The following is a 21,898-nucleotide window of genomic DNA, read 5'->3' as shown; positions in this document are numbered from 1 at the left end:
AATTGATGTTCTTTAATGTTCTGATAAGGTACATGCAACATCTCTTCCTCAACCCCTGCACCACTCTCTGCCTCTTGCCTCTCTCTCTCCACCTCCCTGCTAAGCGTATTAACCCATCTAATGTAATCCACATTCCATGTCTCACTTTACTCTTCACTTCTCACGTGCCCTCTGGAATGACTGCTCTCTGACTAACAAGGTCTATTTGTACATGACCTCTTCTGCTCTCATCATCCACCACCTCTCATTCCCCTCACCCCTGTCCTACTCGATACCTCAGCTTAATTGAACTCTCTCCTCTGACATCTACCCTTATCTCTAACCTCTCCTCACTTTCTGCTTAAACTAACTATCTTGTTAACTTTTACAATGCTATCATCTCCTCCTCCTCCTCCCTCCTCCATCATATATATGCCCCTTCTAGGCTCTGACACACTCATCCCTCTAAGGCCATGATTATCATGGGCACATGCTTGGTCGTCCACAGTGCGTGCGAGCGATGCAGAGCCGCCTCGGACCTCAGTGCAGGGATTGCTGCATACCCCCAGCATCTGTCACCCACAAACAATACACACACTAATACTCCCCACAATACACACTATAATACCTCCTCAATACTAATCTCCCCAATAATATTATAGCTCCAAACACAATATACACAACACCCTTACACAAGATACACAATCTAGTACTCTCCTCTGCACCTCTACACACAATATAATACTCCCACACACACAATATACACACTACCCTCCTACCCCCATAAAATACAACCAATAATACACACACACTTTGTGGATGTTGGGACCAGCTCCCGGCATGCACCAGTGAAAGAGAGAGGCCCGCAGAAGCTCGGAAGAACTCCCTCCATCCGTGCCTTCCTCCGTTTCACATCTTCTCCCTGTCTCTCTCCCTCCCTTTCCTTGCATCTCCCTGCGTCTTTACGTATACCCAGTCAGTGACGGCTCTGGTCACGTGATGCCTTAATATGGGCTTATCCATATATGTTCATCCACGTCACTAATGTGATGCCCGCACTGTTGCGGAGCTGGTACTTACGACGGGCACTTATTGTTTTATCAGTACTGCGTACCTGACTCTACCGGCCTACTTTCAACACTAGTACAATATGTGCTTCACTACGAGTGAGTGGGGAATATTGGCATCACACAGTCACTGTTGAATATGCCATTCAATCCATTTTGAAAATAGTAATGCAATGTGGTTTTGTTTTGTTTGCTTTTTGCAGTAATGAAGAATGGAAAAGTTATATTAAAATTAAATTGGAGGGGGACTAGATTCAGCATTTCATCATGAACTCTGCACTTGTGAGAATTTAACTTCTTGAATACCCTGACAGGTACACGCAACATTAAGACTATAATCTGCTGTGCAAGCTTTCGTGCTATACCTCCCCCTCAGGTTTTGATTTATACATTTGCTCCCTCAATTCATGTCCTCTAATATTTGAAAGCTCTCTCCTAGCATTTTCTCTTTACCACAGAACGTCATCCCAATGTAACCTCTCTCTTGTTCTTTCTGCTTGCTGTTTCCTCACTCCTCTGTTAAACTTTTCTAATTTCTCTAACTTCCACACTCCTGCTTTTATCCACATGTTCTCCTCTTTCCTTCCCCTACCTTTGCATGTGTCTACACACTGCACCATTTGTACAGACCTCTATTGCAGCTATTTCTGCACTGCTCAATGAAAAGCACTCTTTAATATCCTATTCTCTGTGCCCCCTCTCTCTGCGCCCCCTCTTTTGGCGCCTCCTCTCTCTGCGCCCCCTCTCTCTGCGCCTATCTGTCTCATTCTCTCTACGTCCCTCTCTCTCTACATAGAGCTATCTCTGTCTCTCTCTACACCTATCTCTGTGTCTCCTTCTATGTTTGCTGATGTGTGGGATATCTCTTATAATCTTGAACCTGCTCATATACACATCGGGCCTCCCTGCCTCTGCCTCCCTGCTAAGAGTGTTAACCTATCTAATGTAATCCACATTCCTTTCCTTACTTTTCTCTTCCCTTCTCCTATGCCATCTGGAATGTCCGTTCTCTGACTAACAAGGCTCTAGTTGTACATGACCTCTTCTGCTCTCATCATTCACAATCAGTCATTCCCCTCACCCCATCTTACCTGTCCCACTGATTTGCCTCTGCTTAATTAAACTCTCCTCTGACATCTACTCTAACCTCTCTGCTCTCTCTCTCTTTCCGCTTAAACTAACAATCTTATTAACTCTTACAATGCTATCCTCCTATCTATATGCCCCCTCTAGGCTCTGACACACTTGTCCCTCTAGCCCACACCCTTGGCTAAATTCCCAAACATGTTCATCACACTTCCACTCGCTGTTCTTAATGCCTATGAAGGAAATCACACAATTGATATTTGATTTTTCTACAGTAAAAATGTCTCCAGTCCTGTATAAAGCTGCTCTCTGTGGCCAAACCACACTACTTTTTTTTCACATTCATCAACACTCAAATTTAATTTACGCTGTCTTTTTTTCCCTGTATTTGACTCCCTCCACTAACCTTCTCCTCACACTTGCCATCCTTCCTTCACTTCTCCTCAAGCATTTGACTACTTCAGAGGCAAGGTGGATGCCACCCACAAGGAGATTCCTTCTGTCCCTTCCCCCTTCTCTCCTTCTACCTAATTCTCCTTCTGCATTTGACTCCTTTTCTTCTCTTACAGAGCTGGAAGCTAATCATCTTCTCTTCTCCCTCTACCACATGCCCTCTAGATCGTATCCCCTCACACCTTACTGCATCTCTTAGTCCCCACTCTCACCCACATCTTCAATTCCTCCCTATTCTCTGGCTCTTTACCCTCTTACTTTAAGCCTGTAGTGGTCACCCTTTTCTCAGAAACAACCTACACCCTATGTGCCTTACTAACTACCGCCCTGTATCCCTCCTGCTGTTTGTCTCCTAATTGCTAGAATGTCAACATTCTTAAATCACATTCCCTCCTGGATCCTTTACAACCTGCCTTTCGTACAGCTCGTTCTACAGACTGTGCTTAAAGCAAATTCCCAAGGTCACTTTTCCCTACTAATCCTACTTGATCTATCTGCTGCGTTTGATGCTCTCAATCACTCTCCTCCTTCATATTCTAAACTCTCTCTTGGTATCCGTAACACAGTTCTATCCTGGTTTTCATCATAACTTTCCTGTCACACATTCTCCATCTCTGTTGCTAACATGTCTTCGTCTTCTATTGATCTGTCTGTGGGTATACATCAGGGCTCTGTTCTGAGATCTCTCTTTCTCTCTACATACTATCATTTGGTGACCTCATCAACTCTTTGTGACAATCCTATAAATAACAAATACAAATATCAGGTCATGGGAATAAGTGATTTGGACATAAAAGTAACATTTCGGAAGTGTGGACAACTAATACATCTTGTAGATTGCCTTTACAGTGTGATGTCATTGATTCAGTAGATTGTGTGCAGACCAGGACTGCAGTACAGTGTCACTCACATGGATGACTTGCGTGGTAGAAGCTCAAGAACAAGGATGTCAAACTCCAGTCCTCGAGGGCAGCAAACAGGCCAGGTTTTCAGGATATCCCTACTGAAAACCTGGCCTGTTTGGGACCCTCGAGGACTGGAGTTTGACATGCATGCTCTAGAAGGAGCACAGCTGTGGGTGGGAGGTGGATTTGCTTTGCATCAAATGGTTTGGAGCAAGGTTTATTGTATGTATTATCATAATAACAATGCAATGCTTACTGCACCGACACACTTTATTCGAGCAAATACCCGGTATGTACCTGGCAGATACCTGGAATGCGCCACTCCTAACCTCTGACAAGCCCCGTTGCATTTGCCTTCCCAGCCTGGGTTCATGCCTGGCTAACGGGCGGCTGATCTGTTAAATGATAATGATTAGGATTTAATAGGCTGCAATGCTTCGCGTGTCTACCAGATGGCATAAATTCATGAATTGTAATGCAGTTTATATATATATACTGTGCAGTATTGCAGCCAGCGGGAATAAAATGCTTCAATCCCTGCTTGGAAAATAACTCAATGTACTCGGGCAGAAAACAGTCACAAACCTCAATACACCCGGGTATACCCGAATTCGTGGGACTAGCCACGCTCGAATAAAGTGTGTCGCCAGTGTAACTTTTATTTCAGGAGGGATGACTGCAGAACAGAAGTGAATATTGAAGCCATGTGTTCCTTTTCTTGCAAAAGAGAAAATTTGAAGGACAGTTGAAGAGAAGGAAAATTACTACACAGAGACAGATAAGCAATGTGTATATTTCTCATTTACCATTTAGTATTTGTCGTTTTATTGACTCCACACAATCCGGCTGCTACGGGTTTCACATTGAATATTTTCATCTCTACTCTACCCCTTCCTGTGATCTGAACCATGCAAGTTTTCGTTGATTCAATACATCATGAGTAGAGGGTGGCTACAGTATGAAGTAAAGACCCAAGGACCACATCTACTACCATTCATAACAAGAACATGTGCAGTAGCGCACAGCTGCAGTTCTATGTGATTGTTATGAAAGGTTGAGGTGGTTCAATTCTATGAATCTGGAGTGGGATGGATCCTGTTTGCATCATATGGTTTCATCTAGGCCAGTAGATTATATAACTCTCAGTACAGGTTACACATGGCATCAGTATTAGTGATTTAAAGAGGAGGAAAGCTTCAATGTGGAGAACAAAGCCAAGTAATGTTGAAGTTACTCCTTTTACCATTTACTTGGTCAGTCTGTACTGTCTACTCTCCACACAGCTGCTAAGGATCTTCCATTTTAAATACTTTCACCTCCTATTCTGCACTGCTTTGCTGCCCATTATTCAGAGATGCGTTCCAGTCATGTTTAGCACTCTGAATCTCTCTGCAGTCATTGGTTCAGCACATCATGGGTAGAGCATGGCTACAGATACAGCAAGCTATTATTATTTTACCGGCTGATCACCCATAATATTGCATTAAAACATAGAATATCACTTAATTTCCAAAAGATTCAGTGATGCTGATAATGCAGAATCTCACAACATTTCCCATCATAATGCCATAATGCACAAGTGGGAGAAATAATCCTTGCTATATCTGTACATTGTGTGACGTATTACCTCAATGACCAATGAGAGCAAGTACATCTTCTGTATAGAGCGGCTGTGTTATGATGCAGTTATTGATCATCATTGACATAATCACAAGAATCTTATGCAAAGGGAAATTGTCCGCAGCGAAGTGAGATTTCAGCCCCCAAACGTCTGTAATATTAATGCAATGTCTTACTTTTGTTGCAGTGAACACTGAAGAGACGGATCTACTACAACACTGTACAGGATGAGCATACGCTACAAGCAGCAAAATGATCTTGCAGTTGACAGTATGTTGTTCTGGTAATGTGCACAATTATTATTTATGGGCTACACACCACAGTGCTGGACATATTCTGTTAACTTCAACTCTACTCCTAACATGGAGATGTCTTCCTGGTGTTACTGATTCAGTACATCATATGCACAGTGTGGTTATGATATGATGGATTGATTTAATGAACCCACCAACCAATGATGACATCTGCATCATCTTCTGTAAAGTGCAGCTACAGCATGATATTATCAGCATTTGGTGCGGTATAATCAGAGGTATCTATGTGCTTTTGTGCCTGTTTTAAGTCCTCCAGCTTAACGCCCCTACACCTCCCACTACACAGGCATACTTACTTATGCATACACTGACATCTGGCATACCTACACACACCCCAGGGCCACTTCCTTCCCCTGATGTCAGGGAGAGGATGGGCATGCAGAGTGCAGTAAGTCTCCACGTTACTCTGGCCAACAGTCTTGGCCTACCTCCAGCATCTGTCACCCACAACATCTGTTCCCTCCTTGTAAAGTGCTGAACTATCTCACCTGGGTCAGTGCTATAGCTGATCACAGTGCCCGATCAGGAAGTCACTGTGAAAGGCAGCAGTGCAGATTGACCGGTCAATCAATGCAGTGCCGCAACATATGCACTAAATGAGATTTCCGTGCCCCCAGTCAGGTTACTCCCTGGGCAGTGACCCTGCTCACACCCTCCCCTAGTTCCACCTCTGATCACAATTATCTCTCTTGGAGAGTGTAGCAAATTGGAGTTGGGGGAATCTCACCTCTGCCATGCATGGTCACAATCTGGGCACAGGACCCAAATAGTGGGCAATGTGGCACTTCTTACAGTAGAGAATAAGTAACTTTATTCTTTACTTGTGTATTAAGGACCTTATTTGCATTAAATTCAGTCCACATGGGACCAAGACTTTCTGGCTTACTGAACAAAGTGGAATTGTTTCGTAGAGGGTGGAGAATTGTATTTTATCTGAAATTATCCCCTCTGCACAAAATACAAACAATTATACCCATACAAGTACCTTGTGGAAGTTGTTGCCCTCTATCTTCCTGTGGTCTCTCCCTGTTTCTCACCGTGCCTCCTCCCATTTCCTTGCACCTCTGCGTCTCCGCATATATCCCTATACTCAGAGCCGGCTCCGGTCAGTGACATGGGATGCCCAAATATGAGCATATCCATATATGGGCATCCATGCCACTGACCGGAGCCCACTCTGTTGCGGATATGGAGAGAGACTGGGAGATTTACATCCCCTTATAATTCATATGGTGCATAGTACCGGCACGTATTGTTTTACCGGTACTGTGTACCTTCTTACTTTCACACTGGTACAGTATGTGCTGCAGTGGGACTGAGAGGGATATATTGGTAACACATAGTCATTGGTGGGGGAATTCAATCCATTTTGAAAATAGTAATGCATTGTTTTTTACTTTTTTTTTTGCAGTAATGAAGAATGAAAAAGTTCTGTTAAAATTGAATTGGACGTGAACTGGATTCAGCATTTCATCATCAACTCTGCACCAGTGTGAATTGACGTTCTTTAATGTTCTGACAAGGTACATGCAACATCTCTTCCTCTACCCCTACACCACCCTCTGCCTCTTGCCTCTCTCTCCACCTCCCTGCTAAGCGTATTAACCCATCTAATGTAATCCACATTCCTTGTCTCACTTTACTCTTCCCTTCTCACGTGCCCTCTGGAATGTCTGCTCTACGACTAACATGGTCTATTTGTACATGACCTCTTCTGCTCTCATCATCCACCACTTCTCATTCCCCTCACCCCTGTCCTACTCGATACCTCAGCTTAATTGAACTCTCTCCTCTGACATCTACCCTTATCTCTAACCTCTCCTCACTTTCTGCTTAAACTAACTATCTTGTTAACTCTTACAATGCTATCATCTCCTCCTCCCTCCTCCTCCATCATCTATATGCCCCTTCTAGGCTCTGACACACTCATCCCTCTAAGGCCGTGATTATCATGGGCACACGCTTGGTCGTCCACAGTGCGTGCGAGCGATGCAGGGCCTCCCCGTCGCCTCGGACCTCAGTGCAGGGATTGCTGGAGCGACAGGCATGCGCTAACTTTGCCTTCTGTTGCGTGCTTACTATAGACGCAGCCTAACCCATGCATTGGTTAAATTCACAAGCACGCTCTCATCACACTTCATCACATCACACTGCTGCTCTTAACACCTATGGAGGAAATCTCACAGTCTGATTTTCTACACTAAACCTTTGTCCTGTTCTGTAAAACTCTGCTCCTTTTTTTAAGGTCAAACACTACTTTTTCCTCACTCATCAACACTCCAATTTAATTCACACTGTCTTCTATGTATTTGAGTCCCACCACTGACTTTCTCCTCCCACTTAACATCCATCCTTTATTTCTCCTCAAGCCTTTGCTCACTTGAGGCAAGGTGGATGCCATCCACAAGTAGATTCGTTCTCTCCCTTCCCCCTCTCTCTTTTTCTATCTAGATCTCATTGCACTCTTGACTCCTTTTCTCCTGTCACAAAGCTGGAACCTGATCTTCTCTTCTCCCTCTACCACATGCCCTCTCAATCCTATATTCTCACTCTCACTCTCACCCACATCTTCAATTCCTCCATATCCTTTGGCTCTTTCAACTCTTCCTTTTAAGCATGCAGTGGTCACCCCTATTCTCAAAAATAACCTTGACCTTGTGTGAATTTCTAACTATCGCCCTGTATCCGTCCTACCATTTGCCTCCTAATTGCTAGAACGTCTTGTGATCTCCCGTTTGATCAACATTCTTAAATCACATGCTCCTCTGGGCCCTTCACAATCTGCCTTTCCCAATGTAACCAATTATGTACATAAAGAAAATTCCCAAGGTCCATTTTACTTACTAATCCTGCTTGATCTCTCTTCTGCTTTTGATACTGTCAATCACTCTTCTCATTCATATTCTAAACTCTTTCTTCGTATCCGCAGCAAACTTATATCCTGGTTTTCATCATACTTCTCCATCACACATTCTCCATCTCTGTTGCTAACGTGTCTTTGTCTCCTGTTGTTTTGTCTGTTGGTATACCTCAGGACTCTGTTCTGGGACCTCTCTCACTACATACTATCACTAGTTGACCTTATCAACTATTTTGGCCCTTGATATCATCTCTATGCAGATGATACACACACCTATCCACCCTACCGTCACTCCTGCAATTTAGTTCCTAGTTTCGGGTGGCCTCCTGGCTATATCCTCCATGGATGACACTCTTCTGCCTTAAACCTAATGTCTAAAACTGAGCTCCTCATATTTCCCCCTAAATCTGGCCTAATATCACCTTTCTCCATCGCAGTAAACAGTACTACCATCATCCTGTCATGAAAGCACATTGCCTAGGAGTAACATTTGACTCTTCCCTTTCCATCTTCATTCACGACACTGGCTAAAGTTTGTTGATTCTTTCTCTGTAATATTTCCAAGATTTGCCCTTTTCTCTGTCAATCTACTGCTAAAACGCCAATGCATGCCCTTATCGTATGGGTTAACATACTGCTAACAGGGCTCCCTGCTTCACAACTTTCTCATTTGCAATCTATCCAAAACTCTGCTGCTTGAATAATTTCCCTTTCTCCCACAACAGTATCTGCTCATCTCCTCCTCCTTAAATCCCTCTCCTTGCTTCCCATCAAGTTTCAGATCACCTACAAAGTTCTCCTCCTTACCTTTTTGTTAAGGTTCTCTATTAGTGGTGTACCGAGTACCCGGCGTTACCCGACACATTTCCAGCTACCCGGACATTACTCGAAACCGGCCACTGAGAAGTGGACTTGGCCGGGTAATACCCGGCGTCGGGTAATGTCAGGGCAGCTGGAAATAATCTTTTATACTTACCTTTCCTAAGACATCTAGGATCAGCAGCAGCAGTCCTCTGATGTTGGCAGCATCAGAGGTGTCTTCACCTGGCGGGGGGAGCTGCAGGAATCACTTCCACAGCACCGAAGCAGGTAAGCTGTGTCTGTGAGCCTGCAGCTCCCCCGCCGGCTGAAGACACCACAGATGCTGCCACCGTCACAGGACTGCTGCTGATCCTAGATGTCACTGCCACCCGGAAGGTAAGTGCCAAACCGTGTACCCGACCGGGTAGAACCTTTCATTTTGGCCGGGTACCCGTTACCCATTTTTTTATAGTTGAGGACCCAGTCCAACACTATTCTCTATTCATCTGCTCCTTCCTACATATCATCTTTGGTCTCGTTATGCCCTTCCTCGTCTCCTAAGCTCTACTAATAACTGTCTCCATTATACTTCTTACACCTCTACTGCGCACTCGCTCTCTTGCCTGAAACCCTTTCCCATCAATTTACCTGTGAAACTCACACACACTCAGTATATGCCAACATACCCTCTTCCACCCACATTTAAGATCAACCTTAAAATTCACAACTTAAATGAAGCATTTCAATAGCTTTTACTCGTTGCTACTGTCACTCATTCAGTCACTAACTATTGTTCCCAAGAAGTGCTTTATACTACAAGTACCCACCATTAAGGACAAGCATTGTCATCTACTGCACTTGTTCCCCCACCTGTTGTCTCTCTGTAAGTCTCCTTACATTTCTCTTAGATTGTAAACTACCCAGGACAGGGATTTACTTTCCTATTGTCTGTTTTTGTTTGTTGAACTTATTGTATAATAATTTCCTGTACTTTTTGGTCTCTCTTGTAAAGCGCTGAGTACACAATGGGTGGTATATAAATAGAGATATATGCAGAGTCTAGAGACAAGGCACACGTGTATAGGTAGCTACAGTTTATCCGGGACCGTATGCATCCTTGAAGTGCCTGTCCCAGTTATTTTCTATTGATTGCAATGTAGGAGTGTCTGTCCTGTCTTATTTTTTTTATTATTATTATTATTATTATTATTATTATTATATATACAAAGATATATACAAAGATTGTTTCCTGTCGTTAGCATGACATTGTGTGACACAGTGTGATGTCATTGATTCAGTAGATTGTGTGCAGACCGGGACTGCAGTACAGTTTCACTGACATGAATAACTTGTGTGGTAGAAGCTCTAGAAGGAGCACAGCTGTGGGAGGGAGGTGGATTTGCTTTGTATCACATGGTTTGGAGCAAGGTTCATTGTATGTATCGTCAATAATAATTATAATAATAATAATGCAATGCTTAACTTTTTTATTTCAAGAGGAAAGACTGCAGAACAGAAGTGAATATTGAAGCCATGTGTTCATTTTCTTGCAAAATAGAAAATTGAAGGACAGTTGAAGAGGAGGAAAATGACTACACAGAGACAGATAAGCAATGTGTATATTTCTCATTTAGTATTTGTCGTTTTATTGACTCCAAAAAATCCGGCTGCTAAGGGTTTCGCATTGGACATATTCACCTCTACTCCACCCCTTCCTGTGATCTGTACCATGCAGATTTTTGTTGATTCAATACATCATGAATAGAGTGTGGCTACAGTATGAAGTACTGACCCAAGGACCACATCTACTACCATTCATAACAAGAACATGTGCAGTAGCGCACTGCTGCAGTTCTATGTTATTGCTATGAAAGGTTGAGGTGGTGCAATCATATGAATCTTGAGTGGGAGGGATCCTGTTTGCATCATTTAATTTGATCTAGGCCAGTAGAGTATATAACTCTCAGTACAGGTTACATATGGCATCAGTATTAGTGATTTAAAGAACAGAAAAACAGGAGTGGAGAACAAAACCAAGTAATGTTGAAGTTACTACTTTTTACTATTTACTTGGTCAGTCTGTACTGTCTACTCCCCACACAGCTGCTAAGGGTTTCCATTTGAGATACATTCACCTTCTACTCTGCACTACTGTGCTACCCTCTATTCAGAGATGAGTTCAAGTCATGTTTACCACTCTAAATCGCTCTGCAGTCATTGATTCAGCACATCATGGGTAGAGCATGGCTATAGATACAGCAAGCTTTATTTTACCCTAATATTGCATCAAAAAATAGAATATCACTCAGTTTCCTACAGATTTACTGATGCTGATAATGCAGAATCTCACCCTCCCATCATAATACACCAGAGGAAGAAATAATCCTTGCTATATATGTACATTGTGTGACATATTGCCTCCATGACCATTGATGGCAAATACATATTCTGTATAGAGCAGCTGTGTTATGATGTAGTTGTTATTGATCATCATTGAGATATAATCACAAGAATCTTATGCAAAGGGAAACTGTCATTAGCATAGTGGGATTTCAGCCCCCAAACTTCTGTAATATTAATGCAATGTCTTACTTTTATTGCAGTGAACACCGAAGAGACGGATCTACTACAACAGCAAAATGATCATGCAGTTGACAATATGTTGTTCTGGTAATGTGCACAATTATTATGTATGGGCTCCACACCACAGTGCTGGACATATTCTGTTAACTTCAACTCTACTCCTAACATGGAGATGTCTTCCTGGTGTTACTGATTCAGTACATCATATGCACAGTGTGGCTATTATATGATGGATTGATTTAATGAACCCACCAAACACTGATGACATCTGTATCATCTTCTGTAAAGTGCATCTACAGCAGGATATTATCAGCATTTGGGGTGATATAATCAGAGGCATCTATGTGCTTTTGTGCTGGGTAAAGTCCTCCAGCTGAACCGCCCCCCGCCCCCCACCCCCCTACACCTCCTGCCACACAGGCAAACTTACTTACACACACAGCACACTTACTTATGCACACTGACACTTGGCATACCTACACACACACACCCCACAGCCACTGGCATGCATGCAGAGTCCTGGGCATGCAGGATGGGCATGCAGAGTACAGAATATCTCCACCTTGCTCTGGCCCGTACTCTTGGCCTACCCCCAGCATCTGTCACCCACAACCTCTGTTCCCTCCCTGTAAATTGCTGCACTAACACACCTTGGTCAGCGCTGCAACCGATCACAGCACCGGATCATGTCACTGTGATAGGAAGCAGTGCTAATTGACCGGTCAATCAATGCCACGTGGCAACATACGCACCAAAAGAGATTTCCATGCCCCCTGACAGGCTACTCCCTGGGCAGTGACCCTGCTCATCTTCCACCTCTGATCACAATATTCTCTCTTGGAGAGTGTAGCAAATTGGAGTTGGGGGAATTTCACCTCTGCAGTGCATGTAGAGTCCTGTATGCAGAGTACAGAAAGTCTCCACCTTAGTCTGGCCCGTACTCTTGGCCTACCCACAGCATCTGTCACCCACAAATAATACATACACTAATACTCCCCACAATACACACTTTAATACCTCCTCAATAATAATCTCCCCAATAATATTATAGTCTTAAACACAATATACACAATACCCCCTAACACAAGATACCCAATCTAACACTCTCCTCTGCACCTCAACATAATATACACACTATAATACCCTACACACAATATAATACTCCCACACACACACAATATACACACTATCCTCCTACCGCCATAAAACACAACCAATAATACACACACACTTTGTGGATGTTGGGACCAGCTCCTTGCATGCACCAGTGAAAGAGAGAGGCCTGCCATCCGTGCCTCCCTCCGTTTCCCATCTTCTCCCTGTCTCTCTCCCTCCCTTTCTTTGCATCTCCCTGCATCTTTGCGTATACCCAGTCAGTGACGGCTCCGGTCACGTGATGCCTTAATATGGGCTTATCCATATATCTGTTGCAGAGATGGAGAGAGACCTGGAGATTTTACATTTCCTTATAATTCATATTGGTACTTAGTACGGGCACTTATTGTTTTATCAGTACTGGGTACCTGACCGTACTGGCCTACGAGTGAGAAGGCAATATTGGCATCACACAGTTACTGTTGAATATGTCATTCAATCCATTTTGAAAATAGTAATGCAATGTGGTTTTGTTTTGTTTGCTTTTTGCAGTAATGAAGAATGGAAAAGTTATATTAAAATTAAATTGGAGGGGAACTGGATTCAGCATTTCTTCATGAACTCTGCACTTGTGAGCATTGACCTTCTTGAGTGCCCTGACAGGTACACGCAACTTTAAGACTATAATCTTCATCAACTGCTGTGCAAGCTTTCGTGCTATACCTCCCCCTCCGGTTTTGATTTATACATTTGCTCTCTCAATTCATGTCCTCTAATATCTGGAGGCTCTCTCCTAGCATTTCTCTCTACCACAGCACGTCATCCCAATGTAACCTCTCTCTTGTTCTTTCTGTTTACTGTTTCCTCACTGCTCTGTAAAACTTTTCTAATTTCTCTAACTTCCACACTCCTGCTTTTATCCACATGTTCTATACACTTTCCTTCCCCTACCTTTGCATGTGTCTACACAAAGCACCATTTGTACAGACCTCTATTGCAGCTATTTCTGCACTGCTCAATGAAATGCTCTCCTGCACATCCTATTCTCTTCCACCTTCCCTCATTCTCTACGCCCCCTCTCAAAGCCCCCTCTCTCTATGTCTCCTCTCTCTACGCCTATCTGTCTCATTCTCTTGACGCCCTTCTCTCTCTACATATCCCTATCTCTGTCTCTCTCTACACCTATCTCTGTGTCTCCTTCTATGCTCGCTGATGTTGGGGGATATCTCTTATAATCTTGGACCGGCTCATATACACATCAGGCCTCCCTACTAAGAGTGTTAACCTATCTAATGTAATCCACATTCCTTTCCTTACTTTTCTCTTCCCTTCTCCTGTGCCCTCTGGAATGTCCACTCTTACTAACAAGGCTCTAGTTGTACATAACCTCTTCTGCTCTCATCAGTCACAATCAGTCATTCCCCTCACCGCATCTTACCTGTCCCACTGATTTGCCTCTGCTTAATTAAACTCTCCTCTGACATCTACTCTAACCTCTCTTCTCTCTTCTCTCTCTCTCTTTCTGCTTAAACTAACAATCTTATTAACTCTTACAATGCTATCCTCCTATCTATATGCCCCCTATAGGCTCTGACACACTCATCCCTCTAACCCACACCTTTGGCTAAATTCCCAAACACACTCATCACACTTCCACTCGCTGTTCTTAATACCTACGGAGGAAATCTCACACTTTGTTTGATTTTTCTACAGTAAAAATGTCTCCTGTCCTGTATAAAGCTGCTCTCTAGGGCTAAATACACTACTTTTTTCCACACTCATCAACACTCAAATTTAATTTACGCTGTTTTTTTCTCTGTATTTGACTCCCTCCACTGACCTTCTCCTCCCACTTGCCATCCTTCCTTCACTTCTCCTCAAGCATTTGACTACTTCAGAGGCAAGGTGGATGCCACCCAAAAGGAGATTCCTTCTGTCCCTTCCCCCTTCTCTCCTTCTACCCAAATCTCCTTCTGCACTTGACTCCTTTTCTTCTCTTACAGAGCTGGAAGCTAATCATCTTCTATTCTCCCTCTACCACATGCCCTCTAGATCGTATCCCCTCACACCTTACTGCATCTCTTAGTCCCCACTCTCACCCACATCTTCAATTTCTCCCTATTCTCTGGATTTTTGCCCTCTTACTTTAAGCCTGTAGCGGTCACCCTTTTGTCAGAAACAAACTACACCCTATGTGCCTTACTAACTACCGCTCTGTATCCCTCATGCTGTTTGCCTTCTAATTGCTAGTGTCAACATTCTTAAATCACATGCCCTCCTGGATCCTTTACAACCTGCCTTTCGTACAGCACGTTCTACAGACTGTGCTTAAAGCTAATTCCCAAGGTTTTTCCCTACTAATCCTACTTGATCTATCGGCTGCGTTTGATGCTCTCAATCACTCTCCTCCTTCATATTCTAAACTCTCTCTTGGTATCAGTAACAAAGTTCTATCCTGGTTTTCATCATAACTTTCCTGTCACACATTCTCCATCTCTGTTGCTAACATGTCTTCGTCTTCTATTGATCTGTCTGTGGGTATACATCAGGTCTCTGTTCTGAGATCTCTCTTTCTCTCTACATACTATCATTTGGTGACTTCATCAATGCTTTTGGCCTTAGATATAATCTCTATGCGGATGATACACACACAAATCTATCCACCCCTGTTCTCACTCCTGCAATCCAGTCTCTACTCTTGGGTTGTCTCCTGGCTATATGCTCATGGATGGCACTCCACTGCCTTAAACTTAATGTCTAAAACTGGGCTCATATTATCCCCTTTCTCCATCACAGTAAACAGTACTACCATCTATCTTGTCATCAAACATGTTGCATAGGAGTAACATTTGGCTCTTCAATTCCATCTCCATTCACATGCACGGCTATGGGTAAAATGTGTTGCCTCTTTCTCTGTAATATTGCCAAGATCTTCCCTTTCCCCTCTCAACCTACTGCTAAAACTCCAATGTATACTGTTATCCTATAGGTTATTTTAACATACTACTAACAGGCCTCCATGCTTCACAACTTTCTCCTATGCAAAACTCTGCTGCTTGAATTATCTCACTTTCTTCCACAACAGTCTCTGCTCATCTCCTTAAATCCCTGTCCTGGCATCCCATCAAGTTTTTGTATCACCTACAAAGTTCTCCTCCTTACCTTTTTGTTAAGGCTCTCCATTAATCTGCTCCTTCTTGCATATCATCTTTGATCTCTCGTTATGCCCTTGCTTGTCTCTTGCACTATAACCATAACTGTCTCCTGTAAACTTCTTTCACCTCTACTGTTCTCTCACTTGCCTGAAACCATTTTCCATCACTGCACCGTACATGTGAAACTTCCTCACACTCAGTATATGCCAACATAACCTCTTCCACCCACATGTAAGACCAATCTTAAAATTCACGACTTAAATCAAGCATTTAAAAAACTTTGACTCGTGGCTACTGTCCCACACCCACAGTCACTGCTAACAACTATTGTTCCCAAGATGTGCTTTCTACTAATTGTACCCACCATTAAGGACAAGCATTGTCATCTACTGCACTTCTTCCCCCAACTGCTGCCTCTCTTTAAGTCTTCTAACATTTCTATTAGATTGTAAAGTTCCCAGGGCAAGGATTTACTTTCCTATAATCTGTTTTTATTTGTCGCACTTATTTTTTAATTATTTTTCCCCTCTCCCCTAATGATATACATATAGGTTTTCCTGTCATTTGCATGACAGAGTTATTATGGTTAACTATTGCATCATGTACACTGCCTTTTCAGTGTGATGTAATTGATTCAGTACTTTGTGTGCAGACTGTGACTGCAGTACAGTGTCACGAACATTAATGACTTGTGTGGTAGAAGCTCTAGAAGGAACACAGCTATGGGAGGGAGGTGGATTTACTTTGGATCACATGGTTTGGCGCAAGGTTCATTGTATGTATGATCATAACCATGCAATGCTTAACTTTTATTTCAGGAGGGAAGAACAGTGAATATTGAAGCCATGTGTTTCTTTTCTGTCAGAAGAGAAATTTTGAAAGACAGTTGAAGAGGAGGAAAATGACTACACAGAGACAGATAAGCAATGTGTATATTTCTCATTTAGTATTTGTCGTTTTGTTGACTCCACACAATCCAGCTGCTAAGGGTTTCGCATTGGACATATTCCCCTCTACTCTACCCTTCCTGTGATCTGTACCATGCAGGTTTTTGTTGATTCAATACATCATGAGTAGAGTGTGGCTGCTGTATGAAGTATTGACCCAAGGACCACATCTACTACCATTCATAACAAGAACATGTGCAGTAGCGCACTGCTGTAGTTCTATGTGTTTTATTAAAGGTTGAAGTGGTGCAATCATAAGAATCTGGAGTGGGATGAATCCTGTTTGCATCATATGGTTTCATCTAGGCCAGTAGAGTATATCTCTCAGTACAGGTTACACATGGCATCAGTAGTAGTGATTTAAAGAACAGAAAAAACAAGAGAAACTTCAATGTTGATAACAAAGCCAAGTAATGTTGAAGATACTCCTTTAACTATTTATTTGATCAGTCTGTACTGTCTACTCCCCACACAGCTACTAAGTCTTCCATTTGAGATACATTCACCTCCTACTCTGCACTGCTGTTCTGTCCTCTATTCAGAGATGAGTTCCAGTCATGTTTACCACTCTGAATCACTCTGCAGTCATTGATTCAGCACATCATGGGTAGAGCATGGCTACAGATACAGTAAGCTTTATTTTACCGGCTGATCATCCATAATATTGCATTAAAACATAGAATATTACTCAGTTTCCAAAAGATTCAGTGATGCTAATAATGCAGAATCTTACAACACATCCCATCATAATGCACCAGAGGAAGAAATAATCCTTGCTACACTACCGACACGTTTTATTGAAGCACGGCTAGCACCGCAAGCCGGGGGATGCCCCGGCGTGCTAGCCGCACTCCCTCAGCGTGCCGCGCATCACCGATGCACGGTCACGCGTCATCGGGTGCCTGCGCCCCCTGCACGCGCGTCCAGGGCTCCCCGAGGGAGCACTGGTGTCCCGCGATGTGGGGGACAGCGGCAGGGGGTTCCGGGGGACCCGACGGACCCGGCAGCGGAAGGGAGAAAGCCCCGATCGGAGGGCGCTCCGCTGCTTCGGCGTGCGCCCGGCACCCTCCGGCGCGTGCCAGGTTACTGCTGCGGCCAAGAACGGGCAAATGCTCGAATAAACTCGGCCGCAGCAGTATATCTGTACATTGTGTGACGTTTGGCCTCCATGACCATTGATAGCAAATACATATTTTGTATTGAGCGGCTGTGTTATGATGTAGTTGTTATTGATCATCATTGAGATATAATCACAAGAATCTTATGCAAAGGGAAAATGTCTGCAGCATAGTGGGATTTCAGCTCCCAAACTTCTGTAATATTAATGCAATGTCTTACTTTTATTGCAGTGAACACTGAAGAGACGGATCTACGACAACACTGCACAGGACAAGAGCAAACACTACAAGCAGCAAAATGATCTTGCAGTTGCAAGTATGTTCTGTAATGTGCACAATTATTATTTATGGGCTACACACCACAGTGCTGGACATATTCTGTTAACTTCTACCCCTACCATGGAGATGTCTTCCTGTGATTGATTCAGTACATCATATGCACAGTGTGGCTATGATATGATGGATGGATTTAATGAACCCACCACCCACTGACATCTGCATCATCTTCTGTAAAGTGCAGCAGGATATTATCAGCATTTGGGGTGGTATAATCTGGGGCATCTATGTGCTTTTGTGCCTGGATAAGTTCCTCCAGCTGAACCACCCCCCTATACCTGCCACACAGGCATACTTACAGAGCACACTTACTTATGCACACTGACACTTGGAATACACACACACACACACACACACACACACACAGACACTGTCATGCATGCAGTGTCCTGTATGCAGAGTACAGAAAGTCTCCACCTTACTCTGGCCCGTACTCATGGCCTATCCCCAGCATCTGTCATCCACAACCTCTGTTCCCTCCCTGTAAAGTGCTGCACTAACACACCTGGGTCAGCGCTGCAGCTGATCACAGTGCCGGATCATGATGTCAATGGGATAGGCAGCAGAGCTGATTGACAAGTCAATCAATGCAGCTCCGCAATATATGCACCAAAAGAGATTTCTGTACCCCCTGTCAGGCTACTCCCTGGGCAGCGACCCTTCTCACCCCTCTCATTCCACCTCTGATCACAATAATCTCTCTTGGAGTGTGTAGCAAATTGGAGTTGGGGGAATCTCACCTCTGTAGTGCATGGTCACAATCTGGGCACTGTACCCAAATATTGGGCAATGTGGCACGTCTTACAGTAGAGAATAGAATAAGTAACTATATTCTTTACTTGTGTATTAAGGAACTTATTTGCAATAAAAATTCAATCCACCTGGGACCAAGACTTTCTGGTTTTCTGAACAAAGTGGAATTGTTTTCCTATAATTTTATATTCTCTGAAATGTAACATCACAATAAAGTACTCCTATTTTTTTCCTTTGTGCTTTTTTATGGACTATTCCTTTATGTATTTCACTTAATGGGACTAATTACCTTACGATTAGATTTCACTTGTATTTTCTTGGGTTACTCTTTGGAATTTCTCTCTGTGTTCATTTATACTATCTTATTTAGAGCAGTCTTTGCCATTGGACCCCATTTCTTGCCAGAGAGATCTGTAACACAGAGTATTGAAGAGAGTACAGAACAGCGGTGAAGTAGATTTTTATGCTTCTAGGCAGCCTCCCTTCTCACCATGTATTCTGCCCCCGACGGTCTCTTGCACTGCTCCCTCCTACACCCACTCTCCTCACTCTTCCCTCCCCTCCCCGCTATCACTCAATGACCCCCTCTCATTCAATCCTGCTCCCTTACTCCCCCCTCACTCATTCTTCCTTCTGCACACACAATCCTCCCGAATATCACTCCCAAACAACACACACACTAATTCTCCCCACAATACACACTATAATACCTCCTTGTGATGATAGCTTCCACAGGCTTATTAATATTACACAAAAATAATTGGGTTTGAACTGAACGAGGCTTAAGATATAATAAATTGTATTTATTCCTTAGAATATAGGTGAACACAACAGATAATACAGTAACGAACAAGAAGTACACTTACTTAAGGGTTGGGGAATGAGAAGTATGATGTAGCATTTCTTTCAGCAGTGAGGAAATCATTCAGGTGATATCAGGTAACCATATCAGCAAACGAAGACAAAGGATATATGGGTGGACAGCAGTTTATAAACCATTCTCCTTCTATTCTTAACCTTAAGCACAGGGGATTGGTTTACAATTACCTCCAGCCACTCACTAACGTGGGAAAGCATTCTGACCCATGCCCCCCTGCTAGTTGGCACATGCGCAGTAGAACTCTGGGGGTCTCATTTCTGAAGCCCCACATTTACGTCAGGAATGCCAGACAGTCTACCATTTGGAGTTCTGGCAGGAAAACCTTTGTTGAAAGGTGTTAACTGGAACACTTAAGACCTGCCCTGGTTTGGGCTTCGGATAAACAGTGAGGGTGATAAAACTCTTTGAACAGCACTTAAATCCTAGACATAGCGGCGTCCCCAGGGCCATCTGCTACCTTATGGCCCAAAAGAATCTCTTCTGGGTCTTTGTCCATACCTTAAGATACACTATTAAGCATAAAACATAAACGTATTAAAATATCCGGTTCCGTTAGGTTTAGCAGGTCCAAACTTCCCAGTTCGCATTGCCAGAACTGGGACACCATATGGTCCAAAAAGCGACTTGCTACGACCTAAGAAACCGGAGTTACACCAATGCACATTAAATCATTTTAATACAAAAATCTCCATTGAAAAAGAAATTTCAGCTTTTCACTAAATCCCCATTGAAAACAACGGGCAGCTCCGCCATAGACTTTCAATGGTAAATCGCCGCCATTGAAGTCAATGGGGGTTTTCTGCCATTGAAGTTTATGGGAAAAGTCCCGAACTTCAAGGGGGTCCATACTCCGTCGGGTTGGTCCAAGCGGGTCAAGGATGGTTCTGCAGCGATGCCGGAGCAGTGGCTACAGATACCCCAAACCCTGATCCGCTGAACCCTCCGGAACCGGAGATATGGATTCCTAAAATTCAGCATTTCTCACTTAGTCATTTTTCTGAGCCGTTTCTGCCGCCGCCGGCAAAGCCTATGGCGCGACCCGCTCTATCTGGTTCGACCCTTATCGGGGGTCCAGGATTCGGGGACCCGGTGGTGGTCGAGTGGGGGGACGCTTAGGAACTAGGGGCAAAAAGAATTTTATCCCTAGGTGCCCTAAAACAGTTTATTTCCCCGCTAATTGACGTTGAACTTGACCCAGTGATTTTAGCTCTTTTGAAGGACATTGTATCCGCTTTGCGGTTTGCGGTCTGGACGGCAGCCAACTAGGTTACCTCGAGGCATCTCCATTGAAGTCAATGAGCCCATTGACTTTCAATGGGAAACCGCCGCTCTCCCTCTCGGACGCCACCTGCTGGTCACTACAGGAAACAGGACGAAAACAGCACAAATTCCTATTGAAATGCATTGAGCCCTAATGGCGGCCAATGGGGACCTGCAAAATGGTGCCCGAAAAGGCGGGAAACTTACACAAAGAGCTATAATCATTAAAGAATTATTAACCCTTGTGCTCCCGGATGGATTCTAGTGTGTGTGTGATGCAAACACTGAGTAACCAGACATTACAATGGAACAGGGGAAAATACATTTACATGTCATAACAAGGGTTACATCACATTTCTGGACCTCAGCCCAGTTAACCCCTTGTCTCCCTGGTGCGGTCAGGGGTGGCCAAATGGGGTGCAACCCCTTTAATACCGGGCCACCCCCTCTCTCCCTCTACACCTCCCCTTCTTAATGCGTGTCCTGTGGCCCACTGGCCCTGACGGGGAGTGGGGCACTGCTGGCACCATTAATGAATTCAGTCTCAGAGGGATAGTCCTGGCGTGAAAGTCCATCAGCATTGCTGTTTTCACTACCCTTTTTGTGCTGAATGGTGAATTCAAATTCTTGCAAAGCCAAGCTCCATCTCAGCAGTTTGGCATTTTCCCCTGATACCCTCTGTAGCC

At 43.7% G+C, this 21,898-nt stretch overlaps 1 long non-coding RNA gene across 1 annotated transcript; it reads left to right on the top strand.

The window, feature by feature from the left end:
- The first annotated feature begins 6,845 nt into the window (after positions 1-6,845).
- LOC142475722 (uncharacterized) lies at positions 6,846-19,304 on the top strand. Its single transcript, XR_012791102.1, has 6 exons — positions 6,846-6,947; positions 10,583-10,700; positions 11,689-11,755; positions 13,316-13,426; positions 16,737-16,846; positions 18,215-19,304. It is a non-coding gene; the product is annotated as an uncharacterized LOC142475722 (long non-coding RNA).
- The last annotated feature ends 2,594 nt before the right edge of the window (positions 19,305-21,898 follow it).

The sequence above is a fragment of the Ascaphus truei genome, unplaced genomic scaffold (assembly GCF_040206685.1).
Source record: "Ascaphus truei isolate aAscTru1 unplaced genomic scaffold, aAscTru1.hap1 HAP1_SCAFFOLD_1339, whole genome shotgun sequence".
Taxonomy (NCBI): domain Eukaryota; kingdom Metazoa; phylum Chordata; class Amphibia; order Anura; family Ascaphidae; genus Ascaphus; species Ascaphus truei.
This window is presented reverse-complemented; position numbering and strand designations above follow the sequence as displayed.